Here is a 23,206-nt window from a genome sequence, read left to right on the forward strand (position 1 = left end):
TATATAATTCTATATATTATATATAGAATTATATATATTATATATATATTATATGTAATTTTGTCAGTTTGTTTTTTTAGAAGAGCTAGATGCACAAAGTATGATGATGATAATACCGGACCAGCTTTAAACACCTTGTCTTGGAGTTTATATGCTTCCTTAATTCTTTAAAATATTTTCATTTCTCATTTCCCTCCTTGACGTCCCTTCTAGAAAACACAGGGCCAGAATTAATAGCCACTTAGAGAAAACATATCTGCATAAGTTTCAGATGTAATGATTTGCCTCCTTTATCCACAGCTTAATATTATAATGACAACATTTTAAAAATTATCCCCAATGGGAAATTCTTGATCTTGGGTTCAACCAGGCCTAGATTTGGAAGTTCCAGCACTTTGAAGCTTTGAAAGAATATGTAAGTCTTAAGGTTACTGAGCACCCATTTCTTCATATAAAATAGAATGTATGAAAAAATGACTTTTAGGAATTTGTTTCATCACACTAGGAAAAACAATATGTGGAAGTAAAGGGGGTTAGTTCCTGGCATATGTTCTGTAAATGCTGGTTCCCTTCCCTCCTACAATATGTGAGCTGCCATCACTCTTTTCCACCCTGTCTGAACAACACAGATCCTGTCCAATGTATGATTGGGAAATATTCCCAAATGCTTAGGCCTGACTGATGTTCTACCTTCGGCTCTCTTCCATCCCCAATCCTAGTTAAATGCTCCATAAACGATCCCCAGCCCACACACATTTCCCCTCTAACTTCCCCCTAGGTAAATAACAGATGCTATTGTCTTCCATTAGGTTCATTACAGATGTTTAATCATCCGAGCCCCTATGGTTGCTTGCCCATAAACAAGATAGCCTTACCAAAGTGTAGGGAATGCCAGAGCTCTCACATTATGAGTCCTAAAATTGATAAGGGAGTTGGCAGTGCCTGAGCCCCACAGCCCCGTGTCAGGGGAACCCCCCTTCCTGATTTGGATGTTCTTTGTTACTTATATTTGGAATGTCAAAGAATATTTCATAACCCTACTTCCTTTCCTTTTACTGTCTGTGATCCCAAAAGGGATATCTTTGGTCAATAGCTGTTCATAAATGAATAATGAAAAAAGATGCCTTTAGAGTGTTCCTTTAACAGCCTAAAAGATAGCAAGGCAGCCCCGAAGCCGGGATTATGCTTGAAACCCTGGCCAGTTAGCTCAATGTATAGGAATGAGGGTTATTTCAATACAATTCCATGAGGAGTCCTGAGTTTGCAAAATCCACCACTCCCACGCTCTAGCTCCACGTTGACCTTGTAGGTAAAAGCCCGTGCACATGCAGATGACTCAGTGACAAGGGTACAGACACCAAACCAACACCCGGTGCTGCTCTGAACACCTTCACTGGTCATCTTCACCCAGCTTTCATGGTGTCTACTTCTAAGCATCCGTTCATGGGTTTAATTTCTGGAGCTAGATCTTTTTCAAGGGATAGGTCCATGGATTCTTGATGCATCCAAAAGTTAACATTCATGTCTAGCCACTGTGGATGCCATCTCCTCACACTCCTGTGTCCTAATGCATAAATGCTTTCGGTGCCTGACCTACCTCTGATTTGAGCCACAGCTGTGGTGGAAAGTTCTATTCCCACAGAGCAGAGGGTCTTTGCTGATGGGTAAGAATAGCTCAGCATAGCCCTAGCATTGCACAGCAGCATGGTTCTTACTCTCTCTATCTGTGTATCTCCCTCTCCTTTCTTTCCTTCCTGTCCCTCCTCCCATGTAGACAGAAATATACACATGGCCATACAGAGAACTGAACGTGGGTAAGCAGCCTCGTAAGTTTAACCTGAGAGATAGAAAGGTAGGATCTCAGAACTCATCCTAGACCTACTGGCTCATATTCTGCATTTTAAAGAAGATCTTCAGATTATTCAAATGAACACTACAATTTGAGAAGCACTGGTCTAGATTATTTTACGCATAGGAAAAATGACCCAAAGAAGCCCACCGACCCTCTGAGATCACCCTTCATTTCAGATATTGATGGCCGCTCTAATATGTAATGGAGTAGACCAGAGTCGTCTTTCAATAAAAGGGAAAACTGCCTCATGCTGTCCGTTATATTTCATTGTCAAATATCAAGAATCATTCAATTAATTAACTTGGAAAACAAAGCTACTTTAAATTACCGAATGCAGGTTCATTCTGGTGCTTAAACACCAGCAGTGCCAGAAAGAATAATTTCCTGAAAGCTTCCTATTGCCACACAAAGGAAGTCATTCTTGAGGGGAAAAAATAAAAATAAAAAAATAACAGTCCTAATATAATCGCTTTTCATTTGTGCTCATGCAGGAAGTTGCCAAATGTTTGCACTCACCCATTCTATCAAAAAGTTGCTTTCTTGCCACAATTAAAATATATGAACTCTGCTCCAGCAACCATGTCATGGCACTGGCACAGGCACAGAGAATCTCCCAGCTCGCCCCCCGCCCCCCACCGTGTCATGAGTAGATCTGAGGTTGTTGAAGCTGCGCTAAGCCTTACGCATGAATCCGGAGCAACTCCTTTATTTTACAGAAGACGCACACGCATGTGCATTAGCAGGCCTGAGCACGCACACAGAGGCCTCAAGGAATTGCCCAAGCTGGAATTCTATTACAAACTCCTCAGTCCTGGCCACAAGGATCTTCTGAGGTCTTTTCCAAAAATATCTGAGCATTCATTTGATCCAAAGGAAGACTGGAAGTTGAGAAAAACAGTTGCATTCTAGTCCTATTCACCTCTCCCCGCCTCTACCATATCTGCCTACCTACCTATCTAATCAGTGACCGTTTAAAACCAAAAAATATTCATTTGAGCAAACTCAGATACACTCAGCAAGGGACAGGTCTATTACTATGACTCTACATGTAAATCCTGTAACAGCTAGTGGACGTTTGGCTCCGCACATCACAGCCCTGGGGATTATTCATTCCCTTGAGTTTTAACCAGCGTTTCTTCTTTGAGTCACCTGGAATCATATATGAAGACCACTGGGCAACATTTGGTAGCTTTTCTCTGAATCCTGAGTGACTTCTGTTTCTGACCCAGAGTTCCTTTGGGTTCAGCGAGGGGAGAACCTCTAGTTCAGTCTGCAGAGTCCCCGGGAATTATCCTATAGACTTCTGGAGTTGGTTTGCCCGACTCTTCTAAGTCACCCTTTGTTTCTGAGACAGAAACCTCTCTCTTGCTGTCTGCCAGGTTACGAGGGAAGAAGGAAATGCCTAGGATCACACAGAGAAAAAGTCTACCAATCAAAGAAGTGAAGTCACACATCCTAATAAAAGTGACACCTCCTTGTAACAACCCAAATGTTCAGTTTTTACAGTACATGCATTGCCCAATTTGACCACCACAACTCCAGGAGGTGGCCAGGTCCAACACCTTTTATTTCATTTTACATGGGTGCAGAGAGAAAGAGACTTTTTGCCCATATGGCACACTCTCAGTGCCTACTGAGAAGCTCCAGTTTGAATGTTCTATGGTTGGAAAAATGTCTGACCCTAAGAAGCATATCAAGCCCCTATGAACCTGTGTTCCAGCTCATTCCAGACTGGCCTTACTGGAGAAACGAGATGCTGTGTGTATACATATGGGCCAAGAAGGCAGATGTCAGTAAATGGTGTTTCTTGGGCTATCAACACCATACATGGAACATGACTGTTTATACTACTCAACTTTATTTTCTTGACTGTGGGTTTCTCTCTTGCCTTTTAAGCTCGCTCGCTCACACACACACACACACACACACGCACGCACAGTCTTCTTGACCACTAACACACTGTGATAGTTTCAAAGCAAGCCCCCACAACTGGAAATTGCTCTTTAATTATTCATAAAGATGACAAAACCCATCATCAATCCCCAGGTCTGAGTCACCCTGGGACCCCAGCAGGGGCTCAGGCATTTACTTCCAAACCATAGCCACTTGGACAAGAATAGCAGCAAATGCCCAGGCTTCCTTAGCCCCCGACCCAGGGCAAAACTCACCCCTCAGGGTTGTGTCCCTCTGTCTGTTGCATGTTGCAAAGACCAGGGTTTTCTTTCCATTAGTGCTATGAGGCAAAGGGAACACCCCCGACACAGACACACTCATCCTGATAGCGCAAATCCATCTGTTTAAGAAGCAGACTAGGGGCGCCTGGTGGCTCAGTTAAGAGTCTGACTTCAGCTCAGGTCATGATCTCGCAGTTCGTGTGTTCAAGCCCCGTGTCAGGCTCTGTGCTGACAGCTCAGAGCCTGCAGCCTGCTTCAGATTCTGTGTCTCCCTCTCTCTCTGCCCCTCTCCCAGTCATACACATACACACACACACACACACACACACACACACACACTCTCTCTCTCTCTCTCTCTCTCTCTTTAATCTTTACATAAAGATTAAAAAAAAAGAAAGAAGCAGACTAAGAATGAAGATCCTTAAGCTGCTATTCATACCAATACTATGTAACTAAAAAGATAGGGGTCTGGGTGGCTCGGTTGGTTAAGCATCCAACTTCAGCTCAGATCATGATCTCACAGTTCATGAGTTTAAGCCCCACATCAGGCTCTGTGCTGACAGCTCAGAGCTTGGAGCCTACTTCGGATTCTGTGTCTCCCTCTCTCTCTGCCCCTCCCCTGCTTGTACTCTCTCTCAAAAATAAACATTTAAAAAAATTAAAAATATAAACCTGTTTGCCCCACTGCTTTCAGCCAATTACTGTAATTTTCATAGTGATGGTTAGAGACCTTATGCCTCCTTACTGTCCCCTTCTTTATTCATGTCCTTTGCTTTGAGCACTTAGTTTCCACTAAGCCCTGTACTGGCCACTGGGGTTATAGAGATGAGCATGACTAGCCCCTTCTCTGAAATACAGACAAATAAATTTCTTGTAGAAGATGCAAAAAATAATATCTGGGGGTGGCTGGTCCAGCTTATTGGGGGGTTGGGTACCATGTCAAGCCCATCTATCATTCACGTGCCTCACCTAGTCAAGGCCACACCCCCACCAAGAAATAGGCTGATGTCATCTTTGCCTCACAGATGAAGAAATGGGCTCTTAAAGGTGTTTATGGACTTTGCTCAAGCATAGCTAGAATGGCTGCTATGGACTCTCTATGTCCTCATAAAATTAATACGTTGAAATCCCAATGCCAATATGATGGTATGGGAAGGTGGGGCTTTTGGGAAATGCTTAAGTCATGAGGATAGAGTCTGCATGAATGGGATTATAAAGGAGGCTCCAGAGAGATCCCTAGTCCCTTTCATCACACGAGCAAGAAGGCACCGGTTATGGACCACGAAGAGGACACCCACCACAAGGTGACCACGCTGGCACCTTAAACTTCTCAGCCTCCAGAACTATGAGCATTAAATTTCAGTTGTTTATAAGCTACCCCATCAGTGGAGATTTTTAAAGTTGTCTGAAAGGACAAAAACAGTGGCCCATGTTCTGTGAAGCCCATCCCAAATCTTACTATACGTAGACATCACCCCAGAGTTTACAGGACACGAGGAGGTCCCCAAACCGAGATGGGTAGAGGTGAAGTAGACCCTAAGCAGGCTCTTCCCCAAAGGTGACGCCTGAGGTCAGCAATGAAAAGCGAGCAGGAATTACTCAAGGAAAGGACGGTGCAAACAGCATCACAGTACAGAAAGGAGCAGAGGCCGGGCTATGGCATGGCAAGGTAGCGATGGGATACATCTTCAGAGTTTTACTGTGGCTGGAGAGACAGTGGATGCGGAGGGAAGGGAAGGGAAGGAGGGGAGCAAGAGAAGACGCAGCAGTCTCAGGGATTTTCTCAGCTATAGAAGGCAGGGATATGGGACAAGATCCCTCAGGAGAGAAATGTGGGGCCCCTTCCGGTATTCTGATGTAACATGACCCCACTACCCTGCCACACACACAGTACATACCCTGAGCAGGCAGTCATGGAGGGCTGGAGACCCAAGCAGAGCCACATGGTCGCAGGACAGACCATGAGAGAGATGGTGCACAGGGCATAGTTTCAAGGGGAACTTCACAGGGTGGGAGAATTTTTCATTTTAAAGGAGCTAAAAGGCTCAGAAAGAACAGTTCAGGGAGGCATGAGGACCAAGAGGAAGAAACTCCTCTGCGGTATCAGGCTGAATCTGAGCTCTCAATGTCCGGTGGGTGTGGGGGCACGGGGGGGATGAGGAGGAGGTGTTAAACAGGTGGATCCTGCCACCTGGTCCTGAGAGGGGACTGGGCTCCAGCAGTCATGAGTGGGGCACACACCTCATGGGGTTCAGCACGCAGCATTCTGTGGAGCTAGGGGACATCTGAAGCCTGCCTTCTCCTGGTCAATAAAAGACAGGAGTGCACTTTTCTCTCACAGACCAAACACTGCGCCCTGAGCCTTCCGTAAATGGAAGCTCTTTGCACAATATGTCTGTAACATGCTCTGAGTGAGCGTGACAGAGTAAGCTGACGGTTTTGGGTCACAGGTGCCATCCCCGAGGGTAGACGCAGGCAGTGTTACACAGGAAGACTGAGAAGGAAGCAGGGTCCTGAGGAGGGCTGGGGAAGGGGGGTCCCCACCCCCTTCGTCCCCACCGGGACGAAGACCAGACCTTTCCCTTCAGGACGCAGGGAAGATGGTGACAAGAGAGAGAGGCAATAATGGGAGAGCAGGGAACTCAACCTCCTCCTCTCTGCCGGGAAGGCTTTGGGTAAGTAAGCCAGCACCCACCATACTTGGAGTGAACCCCCTCCTACTCTTGCTGGGGGCCCCCCACATTTGTGCATTTGCACTTAGGGAACCTGGAGCCCAGAGGTGGGCTCTGACAACACTGAACCCTCTCAACCCCACCTCTCCCAGGATAGCAAGACTGTACTCTGCATCCCAGTATCCTGAGTCTCGTGCTGGTCCAGGGTGAGAGGGGTAAGGAAACATGACAGGGCAATATCAATGTGCACCTGAAGCCATTTTGTGCTGACTCAACTCCCCTGATGCTGAGCCCACCCTGCATGTGAATGCTGGTCTAGATGGAGCCAATCTCTCCCACGGTCAGCAGGATGTATACCGTGGTGGCTGCCCTCATATCCTACCTGGGACCCCAAACTAGCACCCAGTCATACCATTGAGGGGGGAGAGAGCTTCCCCAGATCCTAGTCCTGACCAAACCTCCTCCCCTCCTTCCCCCACCAGCCTCTGTGGAGGCCCCCAGAGGCTCTCACAGTGATGTACAAGGTGTGAATAGTCCAAATCTGTCCACCACCCCACTTGGGTTCTCCTACTTCTGTCAATGGTACGGCACTCATAGACGAGCTTGCACCTTCTGTGTTCTCATCCTCACCACCCTTAGAACTATTAATCTGTCCATGCTAACAGAGGTCAGGTTCACTTTCCATGTGGCCATTTTAGAGATGGCGTCCATCTCACACACTGTGGTTCTCTGCATAGAAGGTACTTCATGAGACCTGGAAACCAACACTATGCAGCTGTTTCACAAAGCTTGATGTGAAGAGAAGGAGCTAACAGAGGGGAGGAGAAAAGAGGATGGAAAGTACCCCACCCCTCTTCAGAGCAAGACACTGATTTGAATTCTGCCTCTAACAGGTAGTGTTGTAAGAGCGAACGGTTTTCCTAGGGATGATAACCTCAGGAGAGCTACTTAAACAAGTCCTTGTGATACGCAGTGACCTACTGTGCATATAGCCTGATGTGAACACTGTATAGACTTGACTCCCCCTCTATCCTTGTGTCATCCCCGGGGACTAGGGATTATTTCCATTTCAAAGATGAGGGGAGTCAGATTCTGAGGAAGAAGACCTGAGCAAGATCACATGGTAACTCAACACCAGAGCCAGTATTTGGACCTTGGGCTGGACATCCATCTTCAAAGCCCACATTCTTTCACTACCCCTACACAGTGCCCTCCCCCTTTGCCTCTCTCGTCCATATTGGGAGGAAATGTCAAGTATAATTCCTGAATCTTGAGCTTGGAAAGTCAGGCCAAGAAGTGCAGCAAATATAGTACACATGACATATCTGGTGGGAAGCTAAAAAATGTCAAGTTTTGAAACCATGAATTATTTTCCTTCTGTTTCCTCAAATCAGCACAAGCCCATCTGCATGTGGTTTTCCTAAGGCAATATGTTGAGAACAAGTTCCATCCAGGTCTGTTCCACACCCTTAAACCTCCCATGACACTATCTGAAGAAGCATAGAGAACACAAGGGTTGGAAAAATGGTGACTGCCTTGTGGTGGATTTCATAAGCCCTGGCAAGACCTTGAACTTCACCACTAAATACCCAGCCTGATTGCAGATATCTCTGCTTCATTTAATAAGAAAACATGCTTTCATTCTTTAATGAGAAAAATGGAACTTGTTCAAACAAATTCCCCAGGACGACACTCTAAATTTCCTACAAAGGTACATATGGCTGACATTAGGAAGAAGAGGATGATGCATGTTTAGCATTTTATGTACATTTCCCCATTAATCTTCATACTAACCATCAAGGAGACAGGCTGTTCTTGCTCCCATTTTACAGATGAGGCTCAACCAAACACAGGCACATTAGTGGGAGAGCTAGAGTTTGAACTAAGGCACTTGAACTCCAGAGTCTGTGAATGTTGGAGCAATGAAATAGAAAATGTATCCAATTTTTCCACTTCACAGATACAGAAACTGAGTCACAGACAAATGTATGTGCCCTATAATAGTTTACATAGTATGTTAAGAGTCTTTGTACTTAGACAGTTAGGCTCTTATTTACTCATACTTCCAATTACACATCTCTTCTCAAGCACTCTGAAAACCACCTACCTATAGCAGACTCCTTCAGTATTCTGCCTCATCCTTCTTTCCAAGAGGGTGTACCCATTCCCTACCTGCAGTGTATGTTGGTCGCTAATAGCCCACAGATGCAACTTTCTCTGGAGAATTGCCCTCGAATGACCAGAGTAGGCTAAGAGGTTATTTCCATGCTGGGACTCCCCACAGGAACAGCACAGAGTCAATGAATGACTGATTTATTGGACCCCTAAAATCACGACAGGACAACTTTCCAGAGCTCCCCATGAGATCAAGCTAAAACGAGTCTCCAGGTGAGAAAGCATCCTTCCTTAGCTTATTTTCTTTTGCCTTATTCTACTTCCCTCAGTCTCCTCTTCATATAAACACTCCTTCAATAAGTCACTTGCATAAGAATCATCCCTGTCTCAGGCTCCACTTCTAGAGAACACATCCCAAGATACCATCTAAGGAAGGAGGGGGTACAGCACACAGGCTAAAGCCATTAAGAGTAGACACCAAAGTCTTTGCCTTGTACTCATTCCCTGGATACTACTGGAACTTTTTATAGGTTCCCAAAATAAGAGCTAAATATTTTTTAAACTCAAATGGGCTTTAGTGACATCTGGTCAACCCCTCCTTTTTAGTGGTGGGATGGCCAACGCCCACTGAGGGGAAGCAACTGACCCAGCTCACACAGAATTAGAACCAAGATCTATTCCTACAAATTATACATTGAGACCAAAGATAAAGCACATTCCCATTCCTACTGTGGAATGTTTATGATCTGCTCCAGTATAGGTGGGAGGACTTCTCTGTGGTGGAACAAGACAGAGTTTGTACTCAGACCTCGACTCAAAACTTGACAAGTTTTGATCTGACCACTCTCCTACTGATAAACCACTGCTCACAGAATTAGCACCATGCTCCCCAGCCCAACACTTAGGTACTTTCACATGGCAATGCCCTGGAGCCTTAGCACTTGACATCCATGCTCCCCAAGACACCCCAAATTCCATGATATAATATGTTATCAGGAATGGCTTTAGCACTGGGTTCCTGGGAACCACATGGGACAGCAGGAGGGCTCTGTGCCCCATTCACACAGTTATTCATGCACACATACATATATTTATTCATTCAATACGTACTTAGCATCTTCACTGTGTCTATCCTATGTGGGGCATAGGGTCTACATATCATTAAATAAAACAGGCATGTTGCCTGCCACAATAGGGCTTACCACTTAGGTGTTGGAATAAATAAATGATTTTAAATTATGTTCAGTTCTATAGAAGAAAGAAACAAGGTACTTTAATGAAACTAATATAATATTATGTGTCAATTATATTTTTATAAAAAAGATTTTTAAAAAAATATAGATGAGTAATAGCTAGAGTGGTCGTGGAAGATCTTTTGTAGAGGTAGCCTTTTTAACTAGAAACTGAAGGATAAAAGTAACCAGTTGTATAAGAAAGAACAGCCTGTGAGGAGGGCCTGAGACCAGAAAAACTTGTCATGTTTGAACCCATTAGAAGAAAGGAGTAGACAAGAGGAACAGGAAGCATGAAGAAGTATGATGCCATATGTAGGCGACAGATCATTCAGGACCTTACCAACCATGTGAAGGAGCTTATTTGAAGTAAAGTGGGAAATTGTTGAAGTGTCACCATCTGATTAATGTGTTAGAAAGATCACACTTCCTGCTGTGAGCCTCTTACATCTCTGGACCCCCAATGTTCACACTGAGTGCACTCAATAAATATGTTTTGAATCAATTAGTCTGTTCCCTTATTTGACCCTTGCTTTTCTCATCTGTAACAGGACCAGTGGAACATCCATCCTGACAGTTTTTCATCCAGGCAAGATGGCATCCCATTATTTACATGTCCCAACTGTTAGGAAAGTTATCAGAAAGGTATTTCAAATACTCAGACACCCATCTTTTTTGGAAGGAGCTTTGGTCTACAAGAGCTGAGATATAAGTTAGCAAACTTTACCAAGTAGCATCTTAGCTTTTAAATTAAATGTCAGCACTGGTTTTCCACTGGGAAACTGGCCCAAGCTTCTGAAAGGCAAAATATGATCAACAACACAGGCCCAACCTCAGGATGGGACACAAAGAGAAACTGAGATGTGGGGGGATGACAGAGTACCCCTCCCAGTATGCTGATCCTGGGGCATAGTGACCCATTCCAGGAAAGTGTGCATGTCTATACGTGTGTGTGTGTGTGTGTGTGTGTGTGTGTGTGTGTGTGTGTGTCTGTGTGTCTGTGTGTGTCTGTGTCTGTGTGTGTCCAACAGAAAACAGAGGGAGACATTTCTACTGTCTAGAAGAAAGGGCAGGAGGGGAGAATGATGCCTTCCTCAGTCCACTCTCTTCATCCAGTGAAGACCCACCATTGAAGATCTTACAGGCATCTTCTGTTCAAGATCTAACCCATAGTTACCAAGAAAATGGCTAACCCATAGTTACCCATAATTCTCAAGACTAGAGGGAAAAAAAACAGAAGGGATTTGGGGAGTCTCCTCCTTTTTCTTTCTTGGCTGGGATTTTTCCAGACCTCAGTCAAGTTTTTATCCCTTATCTCAGGACTCTAGGGTCTCCAAAATTACCCTCAATATCCTTGGAGTTTTATAGCCTACTGTTTCCCTTCTCTTCCCCAATCCACTTCACCTCCAAAATACCCTACACTGTAGTCAGACTTGAATACATTTTGCTCAAAAAGTTCCTTCCCTTTTTTTTTTTTGTTTTCAGCTTCCAAAAGTTAAAAGTCTTAGTACCCCCTCAAAACCCCAAGGTCTTCTGGCCCTGCCTCACCCTTCCTATGCATGAGTGGGAAGGTTGGACAGCGCCCTCCCCCCACACCAAGCACCCAACTGCCCTGTACCTAAACCTTCTTCTCACTTTGGTTGTTACCCACCTAATGATACAGTCAATTACATATCACCAAGAAGATCAGCTCTTTTAAGAGGAAGAAATAGCAACTCTCCCTCTCTGAACGCCCCGAGGGTCAAGCCCCATTATTGAAGAATGGAGGGAAAAGAGTCATAAAGTAAGACCCAGTAACATCTCAGTTTACTTTCACACTGACTCTATATGATTCTATCAGATGAGAAAAAAAGCTTGTAGAAGTTAAGCAAAACCCCCAATCACATAGGTATTAAGTAACAAAGTCTGAATTTAAGTCCAAGCCCATCTATCTCTAATACTGATTCCACTCAGCCCCCACTCAAGGCTACCCCAAACAAAACTATGTAACTTTTTAAGAATATTTGCCTCCTTTTCCCTTCTGCAACCAACTCTTCTCCTGCATTTACTGCAAAGATCATTTGTACCCACACCTCTCTCCTCCAGCCCTTCACTGAAATCTGGCATTTAATGGGAGTGAGCTCGCTAAGCCTCCTGCAAACACGATGGGAACGCAGGGACTGTTTGGATTCCAAGCGACCAGATTGGACCAGAGGCACCAGAACAGACTACATCTGCCACGCGTGTGAGGAGACATTTTAGTCTTCACTTGCTCGAAGATCTCATCTGGAACAGTTATAGTCTCAGAGAAACATCACAGCCAGCAGTGAGGATTTTTATTTTTCTATACTTTTCCACAGGTCAAAAGTGGTTAACTATAGCAAGAAATCTCCTTCTGGTTGCCCACTGCCAAAAAGTAAAGTCTCCTTTGCAAGGTTAAGGGACTTAATCCCCACTGGGGATACAGCAGTGGACCAAAGGAACTAAATGCCTTCCTTCCCGGGATTTATGTTTTGGTACATGGAGTGCCCAGTCATGTGAGGCTTGGCCCCTCCAGCATTGTCTGTGCCTCCAGCAAAGAACACTTAACTCTCACCTTTGTTTCTCCAGGACAAATTGAGTAGATTTGATGGCAGACACCCCATCATTTTTTTATGTTAAATTGGGGAAGACATATGTCAAGACTGAGTGACACTCACCAGGAGTCCAGGATACCTGGCTCTGCACAAACAACCTGTATGATCTAAGACCAAAGCCAGTTCCCACTCTCAGACGTAGCTTCCATATGCTTCAGATGAACTATGTAATTCACAGTATATTTTTCACAGGAGGAAAAAAAAATTAAAAGCTCTGGGTAGATCCTAACTGGATTTGGACTCAGTTACCAGGAAGTCCCTATGTCTCAGCCAGTTCCTTCTGATCCTAAGCCCGGGGCCCACCGGCAACCTGATAGCCCATCTTCAGATCAATCCCATTGATCTTGCTCTGTAACAAAGCCACTTCCCGACAGACTACAGCTTGGCAGAGGGGCTTGCTGGGATTTCCTGCCATCCTGTGTGGCCATGACTTTATTTCTATGCAGAGACCGAGGATGTGTGAGGCATGCCTTAGTCACAAAGGTTTGACCCTTTTTGTGTTCATGTTGAGATAGTGGCCTTTCTTCCTGCCACAAAGTAATTCTATCCAGGGTGTGAAGGAAAACCTGAAATCTCACCAATACATCCTCCAGATGCATGGCCATCTCTCTCATGAATTAGGGGAGACAAGGGCATCTTGGAGGATATTATGAACAGGATGGGAGAACCCCTGAGGATTCTTTTTTCATCACCTAGATATGTTGATGGATTATGACCTAAAGATGGTTAATGACCAGAGGAATAGAACCATTTCATCAAACACCACCATCCCTTAGGTATTTGAATAGAAAACTTCTTTAAACGTTGAAAAGAGGAAGAGGCCCGCATGGGGAGAGAGTCTGGACCTCCCAGCCCAAATTTAAGCCCCTGATACCCACCTTCCTCAAGAAGTCAAGAGACTTCTAACCAACTCCCCCTACCCACTCTTCAGTGGCCTCAGGAGGTGCTGTTTCCCCTGTCAACTTGCTGTTTCTCTTAATCCTTTGGGGCACAACTGAAATAGAGCTGGGAACTCCAACTGAGACAGAATTAAAAACCTAGGAATAACAAGAGGGAAATAATCGCAGAGTATCATGTTAAAGCTGAAAATCAGATCATCCGACTTAGAAATTTTGACTTGATCTCTGGACTTTTTACTACATCTCCATTCTAGCTCTGGGTTTGCCTCCATGAAATCACACCCCCAGGAGCCCACAGTTTGATGCTTGCCCACTCAGGAGTCCAGATGCCGGGAGTGAGTCTCTGAAAAAGACAAGAGTTTCCCTTCCCTGTGCTATTAAAGGCTCACTTTGTAAGATCCAGTTTCTTTTTTTTTTTTTTTTTTTTTTTTTTTTCCGAGGGACACAATTTCCCACTGGGGATCAGTCTCCTCTAGAAGGGACCTCAATCGTACTTTATGGACTCAAAAGGTTGATCAGATGAAAATTTAGTCCAATAAAGCCAATACCCCCCTTTGTGACAAGTGACAGATTAGTGTAGTATCAGAAGACTTGTGTTTTGCAGTTTTGCACATGTGACTGCTTAATGGACGGATGTTTCTTCCAGATCCCCAAACTCAACTCACGATCACCCTCCTCCCAGACGCCACACCTGGAATCCTCTCTAGCATGCTTCGTTTCTTTTTTGTAACGTTTATTTCTGAGAGAGAGAGAACACGCAAGCGGGGAGGGACAAGAGAGAAGGAGTCACAGAATCTGAAGCAGGCTCCAGGCTCTGAGCTGTCAGCACAGAGCCTGACTTGAGGCTCAAACCCACGAACCATGAGATCATGATCTGAGCCAAAGTTGGGGGCAAAACTGACTGAGCCACCCAGACGCCCCTAGCATGCCTCATTTCAAAGCAGCACCAGGTACCCCATAGCCAAACATACAAGCTCTTTGCATCCTTTTCCTCAATCTTTCTTTGCTCCCTCTTTTGCCAAGCCCTGGTAATATTATCCTTGTAAGTTACAGCCATCTTTGCTCTCTACCTCCATAGCTTTGTCCTTTCAGACACTCCCACCTGTTCCCTGAACTTCTGGAACATCTTCCTAGCTGTTCCTCTTTGCCCCAGATCACTCCTTTCCCAACCATCAGGCTCTTGCTACACAGTTCCCTGAAAAATCACCTCAGGTCTTATTGCCTTAAAACTGCTAGAAGCTTCTCATTGACATAAAAAAAAAATCAAATATTTTATTCTCAAGGGTTTTACTAAGTGTCCCATGGGCTACATGTAATACAAAAAGAGATTTTCTGAAAAATATACCTGGGAAACTAGATTAATACTTTGAAAAAAATTGTAACTTCAGGACTTCTCAGTGCCTTTGATAAGATATAGATAAGCAAGTGTATTGAAGTCCCATGGTGTAATATATTAGGCAAAATTCCAAAAATTATTTTTTTCCAAAAATTATTTTATCAAAAAACTATTTTAACGGTATGATATGGTACTCATGTCACATGGAAAGTGCCTTTAAAAATTTGGTTTTGTAATATAAAACCCAAAGTCTATATTCTCCTATTTAATGTACTCCATAATTTAACTCCACTGTTGTTTCCTCCTCCAATTTTATCCATGAGCAATGCTTAGTTTATTGGGTTCCAATTATAAAATGCATAATTTTTACGAAGCTAAATAAGAGTCTTTATAAAGAATTTAACATTTATTTTCCTTTAAGCCACTGCCCAAAGATAACAAATTCTACCATTTTTATCATTCTATTTCTCTCTTGCTATGCTTATAGTTACACAAAATGCAAATACAGGCTTCCATATTCTTTCTCATCTTCCTCTTCTTTTCTCTCTCTCTCTCTCTCTCTCACACACACACACACACACACACACACACACACAATCAGAACACTACATACTTTAGTCTGCAGCTTTTTATTTCACTGACAGTGTTTTGGACATCTCTCCAGATTAATGCACACTGATCTTTCTCATTCACTTAAGTAGATTCCTGATGTGTGACAGGGCAGATGCACCAAAATACCACAATTTATTCAATCATTTCTCCTATTGATGGATTGATGGCATTCTAGTTGTTTTCAGAATGTGTGTGTGTGTGTGTGTGTGTGTGTGTGTGTGTTTAATACATGCAATGCTATAATAACCATTTATAGCGAAATCCATTCGTTTTTAATTTCTGAAGCCTAGTCTCAAAAGTTGACCAAGCCCATTTTTACCAGAAACTCAGATTATTTACTTTTACTAGCTCTTGGGTGAGACAAACATCTACTGAATGGTCAAGTGTAGATGCCAACCCCCTGGCAGGAATTCTAAACAAATAGGTTAAAATGACCTTCTGCCCTTTTGAAGTCAACCCTTAGGATGCCTCTCTTGTCCCTAGCCATCCCCTTCCTGCCTTTACTCCTGCTGCATGCTGATGATCCCTCCTGAGGTGGGTCTCAATGACATCTTCATTTAAAGAAAAGCCAAAAAGTAAGAGCCATGTGACAGAAGCAGGAAATAACGCAAAGAACACATGACTCAGAGACTACTATGACCACAGAGGCTCATGATAAAGACACAGGAGCAGGGCTGACATAGGGATAGGAGATACCCCACTCTCTCTCATCCTGCAGAGTGACTACTCAGTGCACAAGCAGACTCTGCCCACAAACTGGCTCCCAGTAGGCTCTACTCATGGACACAGTCCGTTCTGGGAGATATCAAACTTTCCTCCCTGCTCCTTTACTGCCTCTCCCCTTTGAAACCCATTCTGTTGAACAAGCTGCAAGTGACCCTACAGATTTAACTTTCATCAGAATCAAAATAACAGGGTGTAAGCCCAGACTCTGGAACTAAACCGCCAGGCTCAAAGCCTAGCTCTTAGCTCTGTTCCTTGCCAGCTGTATGATCAGGCAAGTTACTTAAACATTTTGTTCTTTTGGCCTCTGTTTCATTATCCATAAAATGGGAATAATAGTAACAACACATAGGGATTTGAAGATTTAATAAGTATAAAATTATTTCCATTCAAATCATTGCCCAGATATATAGGTATATTATGTATATGTATATATAATATATATTATATATATGTATACATATGTATATGTATATACATAATGTATAATATATATTATATATATGTATATATGTTATATATGCAATACATTATATATATTTATATTTATATTACATATGTGTATATATATATATTACATTACATGTACATATTTATGGTTATACTTATATGTATATTTATATTTATATATACATATAAATTGCTTAGAAAAGTGGCCCACAGTAATCTCCCAGGAACATTACTTAGCTTTTACTCTTGGACACATACCCAGCGTGAGGCCAGGTCTTCCTGTATCACACCAACTCTATTCCCTGCACAGGGTATGAGGCCAAACCCCTACACCTTTGCCCATGCCCCTCCCTCCCTCAGATAGACTTCTCCCTAAATCAGGGTCTGCTTTCCCAAGTCCTAATCTTCAAAAGCTCAGTTCAATGGTACCCCCTCATAAAGCCTTCCAGGATTCCCATCTATCCTCCGCCACCTCCAAAGCTCTCTCTCTCACCTTGTTTTATAGCACCCCTGCTCTCCTTAGTTCAGTCCTTCCTTCCTTGCATTACAGTCAGGAATGCCCTTGACTTTCTCTCATTCAGACCACAAGCTCCTTGACAACATGGATAAATTCCTTCTGTCCCCTTCACTATCTACAGTGACTGACACATAGTGATACTAAATACTTACTGCCCAAGAGTGTCATCTTAAGAATGCTCTGCAGTGACAATGCCTCTGCCCATCTTTGAATTCCATTCCATCCCTGCATAAAAATCAAGGCTTCCTCTCAATGCGCAGGTGGATGGACAGACTCACTGCAGTCTGGGGTCCACCACAGCGCCCGGGTGAAGACAGAATGGCCACGGTATCATGCGAACTGTGGGGGTCAGGCTGGGTTGTGGTGCGAGCACAGGGATTGACCATGCTGGCTCGGGGCATCTGAAGCTCCAGCTTCAGTCATGTGCCCACACACCTTACCAGCTCATCACCTGTCTCAGAGCCCAAGTTTTAATTTAAAGTGCAGTGTCTGACCCAACTGAAATGGAATCTAGGGAAGGTCGAATCCTATTAAGTCACCAGACCATAAAGCAGAAAGGTATAAAGTTGACAAATTGCTTCTCCCCGAGGCAGCAGCTGTGAGGCACTCAGCAAGGCTGGGCTCTGACCCAGGAAAGGGCCAACAGATATTCCCTCCTTTTTCCCAGGGAGCGATCTAAACATCCTTTCCCAGTCAAGGGGGCCTAAGTGTTTTACAAGTAAGTGTTTAACATGGTTCCTTGTATTTTATTTTCCAATTTAAACAGAACCTGGGTGTACCAGGGTCATGCTAACCTGCAGAATAATAAGTCCACAGTAACCCTTTAAAAAGGGATTTCTGCTGGGTGTGCAGCAAGTTAAAATTGCCCAAGTCCCGGAACCCTGCCCTTTACCTCCCAGATGGCCCTGGGAGGAGCTGAGGGTGTCACTCATGTATTCCTGAAAAGAGTTCTCTTGGCTCCACTGGAGTATGCACGATGCTCCTTGTTAATGCTCTGTCAGCCAAGATGACTGCATCCAGAAGAGGGGAGGATGAGGAGGGAGGCAAATAGTGTGTCCATTTTATCTGCATTATCCCACAGAAGTCTCCCTACAACCATGTAACGTCAGCATTATGATCCCCATTGTACAAATGGACAAAGAGAGGGCCTGCAAGGACAGTTACTTATCCAAGGTCAAATAGCTAATACAAGGTCAAGTTGGGACACAAGGTTTAGTCTTCCTGATTAAAATAATTTTTAATCCATCACACAACACCCATATTCTCGCTGCCTCCAAAGCCCTCTTCTGGTCCACGAGTGCCTCCCTGAAACGTAAAAAGCAGCATCCTTCATCTAACGTGTGCATTCTTTATTCTCACAATGAAATTATGCATTCCATGCTAGGACCTTTCAACAGACTTTACGGCTTCCCAGAAACACCTGCTAAGATTTTTATAAACACGGCTATGATGTTGGTCTCTGGTTTCAGTATTTCTCCAGAGCACTTCCCATTAGACCCAGACAGTTCGTGGTCTTTGTCTTACGCTATACTGGTCGCCCTTCCCCTACCCACATAAGCTCCTAAACCTGGCCCCCAGAGCCCTTGGTCTGATGAGCTATTGGGGAAAAAAAGCTTCATCTTCTGAGCTTCAAATATTATTGCTCAAGTAAAACTTTTAAATGGGATCCATACACCCTAGCTAAGGGACACTTCTACTTAAGCACAGTAGTGAACCTCCGTTTCCTCGCATGTCAAAGGAATAATATTTATGCCTCTCTACTTGGGAGATAAAATGTTGGCCCTGTCCTGTGTATATCAGGTGCTTAAAGTGGTAGCCAGCACAGAATGAAAGCCCAATACATGTTAGCCCCATCCTCTTCATCAGCCACTCTACCTAGTCCCGAGTCACCAATGTTGACAGGACCAGCATGCCCCAACCCTTGTTACTGCAGACACTAAAGGGTTGGTTGAGGAGGGAGCTTATACGGAACAGAGTAGCCCAGGGTTTTCCACGTCTCTCTCAGAAGTTGTGATTTCCTTCTCGCCTGGACCAAAGAAAGGACTCAACATCAGCTGGCTAACTCACTGCTGCTCTCAGAAGTGCCCTATCAACTGACTTCAATCCATTTACCCTGAAGATTAATGTACCCAAAGCTCTTCCTTTGGGGTTTAAATCTTTCTGGGGAATGCCCACTTCTCATGTAGATGCTCTCAGGATGATCCATTCCTCTGGCCCTGCAGATGTTTGGATTCACTGGGAAAACCTTTTTTCTCAGAGAAATAGATACAGAATTAGGGCCACTGCTCTACTGACCAGGTCCCCCTCCCTTCCTACTTCCTCGACCATGGCCAGCTGCATCCATTCTTTCATCCATACTTATCAACAGATTATTTAGCTCTGTCCAGAAGATCCAAATTCTGAGGTATGTTAGGACTCTTACTTTTTAAAGCTAAAACTTCAGAATAAAGAGTAATGTTACCAGTCTGATAGATATTTTGATAAAAGCTGATTTTTCTATCTTGGCTGCATTCTTTCTATTTCTCTAGGCCATAAAAATCTACCAAGGTCCTACTATATGCCAGGCACTCTGCTAGGTGCCAGGGATACAAACACTGGTACAAATAAATCCAGTGCAGATCCCAGAATTGTAATGGAAATATTTTCAGGGTGCAGTGGAAGCACGGGGGAGGGTGAGCTCAGTTTGACCTGAAAGAAGAGTAACCTGATGCCATTCTACTCTCGGAAAATGCCTTCTTCCTTCAAGTTATTGTTCAAACTTTACCTCCTTAGGAAAGCCTTTCCAATGAACAACTTAAAGTTTCAGCAAAGTTCAGTGAATTTCAAAGACTGAAAACAGGGTTACTTGGTTCCATTCGGACTTCCCCTCGATAGGTCTGGGAACACAGTTTGACCTGGGAAGTAACTGGATTTGGATCTGGTGAGCCATGCAAATACGGGTGTTTCCCCGAAGTTCTTCAGAGGATGAAGAAAAGGAGGAATCTAGGAAACTCTTCCGAAGGAATGTAAATGAGAAACTTCTCCACCCTGTGGGGATTTTAGCCCAATAATTTTGGGAATTTCCAAGCATATAACACTGTGACACACCCCCACTTCTACATTGGGTGTCTTCAGGTTGTATGTGGGAGGTGGGGTGGGCAGTGGGGTTCTTCAGCTCAAGAAAGGCTTGTCATTTGTAAGGTATGAAATCAATTATCACATTCAACTCATGAGTGGATATAAGAATAATTAGCAACCATTTGGCCCAAGGGGCTACTTTTCTTCTGTGAGCAACAAGTGCTTCTTAACTTTCCTATATGTTTTGCTATTCGTGTTTCATTTGATGCCAGAAGGCATCAAGAACAATCCCCTTCCTGGGGCACCTGGGTGGCTCAGTTGGTTGGACGTCTGACTTCGGCTCAGGTCATGATCTCGCGGTCCATGAGTTCAAGCCCCGCGTCAGGCTCTGTGCTGACAGCTCAGAGCCTGGAGCCTGTTTCAGATTCTGTGTCTCCCTCTCTCTCTGACCCTCCCCCATTTGTGCTCTCTCTCTGTCTCAAAAATAAATAAAAACATTAAGAAAAAAAATAAAAAAAAAAAAAAGAACAATCCCATTCCTATTCTCACCTACACCATTCCCATGACTGCACAGGCACAAGAATTCAGACCGGGATGAAGCAAGACACTGATCTTTGCTTAGTCAAGCTTCGGACAGTCCTAACTGGGTTTAGGAAGACATGATTATTTTCATTCAGTGTTCTCTCTACTGAATGTAAAAGGAGAGAATTAGGACTCGTGCCAGAGTTCGAGCTTCTCACATGATAGATCTAAAGAATTTTTCCTCTTACGGGCATGTCCAGTTCTATAATGCAAGCTCTATTATGAACTCATGATGACTCCTTCCAACAGCAAGACAGTGGGCTCCAAGATTTGCCTGTCCAACCAAAATCTGTATCCCGAGATTTGATTGTCACTGAACGTGCACCAAAGCCCAAGCTTATTGTCTCTCCTCTCCCTGTATCTCCCTCTCTGGGTTTTCCTACATTGGTGAAGGATGCCACCCATTCACTTGAGAAACCTGTGTGCCATCTTGCTGTTCTCCTCCCTTGTACCACCAAGTCTTATAGAGTTTATCTTCCATATTACCTACTATTCTTTCCCCACCCCACTATACAACGTGGTCCAGCTGCACATCACCTCATGCATGAAGACAAATATCTCCTCAGTGCCGCCCACACACACTTGAGCTGTCTCCCAAGCTTTCCCAGCTGCCATAGTAATCTTTCTCCAGGGTAAATGTCACTAAGTCACTAAATTCTTTACATTACTGCTCATTTCCCTTCAGGATAAATTCCAAGCTTCTTACACTCCCTGAAGAGCCCTCCATAATCTGCGTGTGGTCCTACTCTCAGCCCCTTCTCTACATGCACTCTATTCTCTATCTGTGGGAACATTTATATCCCTTCATCATCAACTTCTTTTATAATGATTTAGTGTTCCTGTGGCAAATGGCATAGAGGATGATTGGGTTTTATCTCTCAATCTGGAATCACTGTCTTTTAACAAGTGACACTAATTCATTCATAGTATTGTGATTACTAATGATTACTAATATACTTGGACTTATGTCCAAGTATATTAGTAATCACAATACTATGAATGAATTAATTTGTTCCCTATTTGCTGCTCTTTCTGGTTTTTGTTATTTTCCTTACCTTTTGTTCCTTCTCTGATGTCTGTTGGGTTGAGTTTCCTCTGCTCTGTTTCCCCTGACCTGAATATTTAGTGCTTTGAAGGATTGTACTCCAGGTCTATTTTTTGAATTGTTACCTCATGCTTTAGATAAACATACTTGAACATAGGTTACTCTGAACAATTTTAGAGATAATCAGCATCTATATTCTCCACATAACAAGAATCCCAGCATGCTCTAAATTCCATCTGCCTCCTCTCTCTACAGCCCAAGTACATTGCATTTGAAATTAGGAGAAATATTTTAGTTGGAAAATTAATTTTTAAACATCAAAATTAGTTTTTTTCTGGTTTATTTGCTCACAACTGTTTCTTTCATCCTACTTCATCTTGGATTTATTTTCCCCTGGCTTATAATTCTTTTCAAGGGATCTGCATATGGCAAATTTTCCCAGTTCTTTGCATATCAGAAAATCTATGGATTTTTATCCTCAAACTTGAATTAAACTTTATTGGATATAGCTATCCAGATTCAAAGTTAATTGTCTCCCTGACATTTGAAAATATCGCTCTATTATCTATTGCACCCATTGCTGCTAAGAATTCTGGTGTCAACCCTGATTCACACCCCTTTATGAGTAATCAGTTCACCCAAGCCCAGTGTACCTCACTCCAGATGCTTTTGGAATTTCTTTTAATGATCTAACATTTCACCACAGAGTGTCCTGTATGGATTTAATTTTTCATTTATTTATTCTGTTTGACATCTAAGAATGCCTTTCAATCTAAGAACTTATTGGATTCTTTAATCCTATGAAATCATCTTTTATTGTGTTTGAATTATTGCTGGGTTCATTCTGCCATTCAACTCTTTCTTCTTTCAACAATCTTTAATATCTGATTCTTCTCTAATATCTACTTCTTCTATCTGGAATTATTAAGACCTTACTAAACTGAGCTCAAAAAGTATTCTCATTAAGTAGGATAATTATGCTAAACTGAGCTGTTATCTGGAGTGAGTCAGTTTGAAACAAAAATGCCCAATTAAAAAATATATAGTTTTCATTACAGAAGTTTGTGAAAGACCTGGACAATTCAGGATTTTACGTCCTCAGAGCAGGAAAAGGTGAGGAAATCATAGCTCCGGATGAATGTCTGACCATGTCCTGATTGCTGGTCTTTCAAAGACTCTGCCCTAATCACATCTTTGAAGTCAAGGCACCCATGCCCCACCAGCCCTGGCATCAGTACACAAACCTCTGAGACAAGTGAATGACTTCAACACACCCTAACAAGCCAAAAAAGACAATGTCCCCATAGCAACCTTAATGCATCCAC

The sequence above is a fragment of the Panthera uncia genome (genome assembly GCF_023721935.1).
Source record: "Panthera uncia isolate 11264 chromosome E2 unlocalized genomic scaffold, Puncia_PCG_1.0 HiC_scaffold_20, whole genome shotgun sequence".
NCBI classification, from domain to species: Eukaryota; Metazoa; Chordata; class Mammalia; order Carnivora; family Felidae; genus Panthera; species Panthera uncia.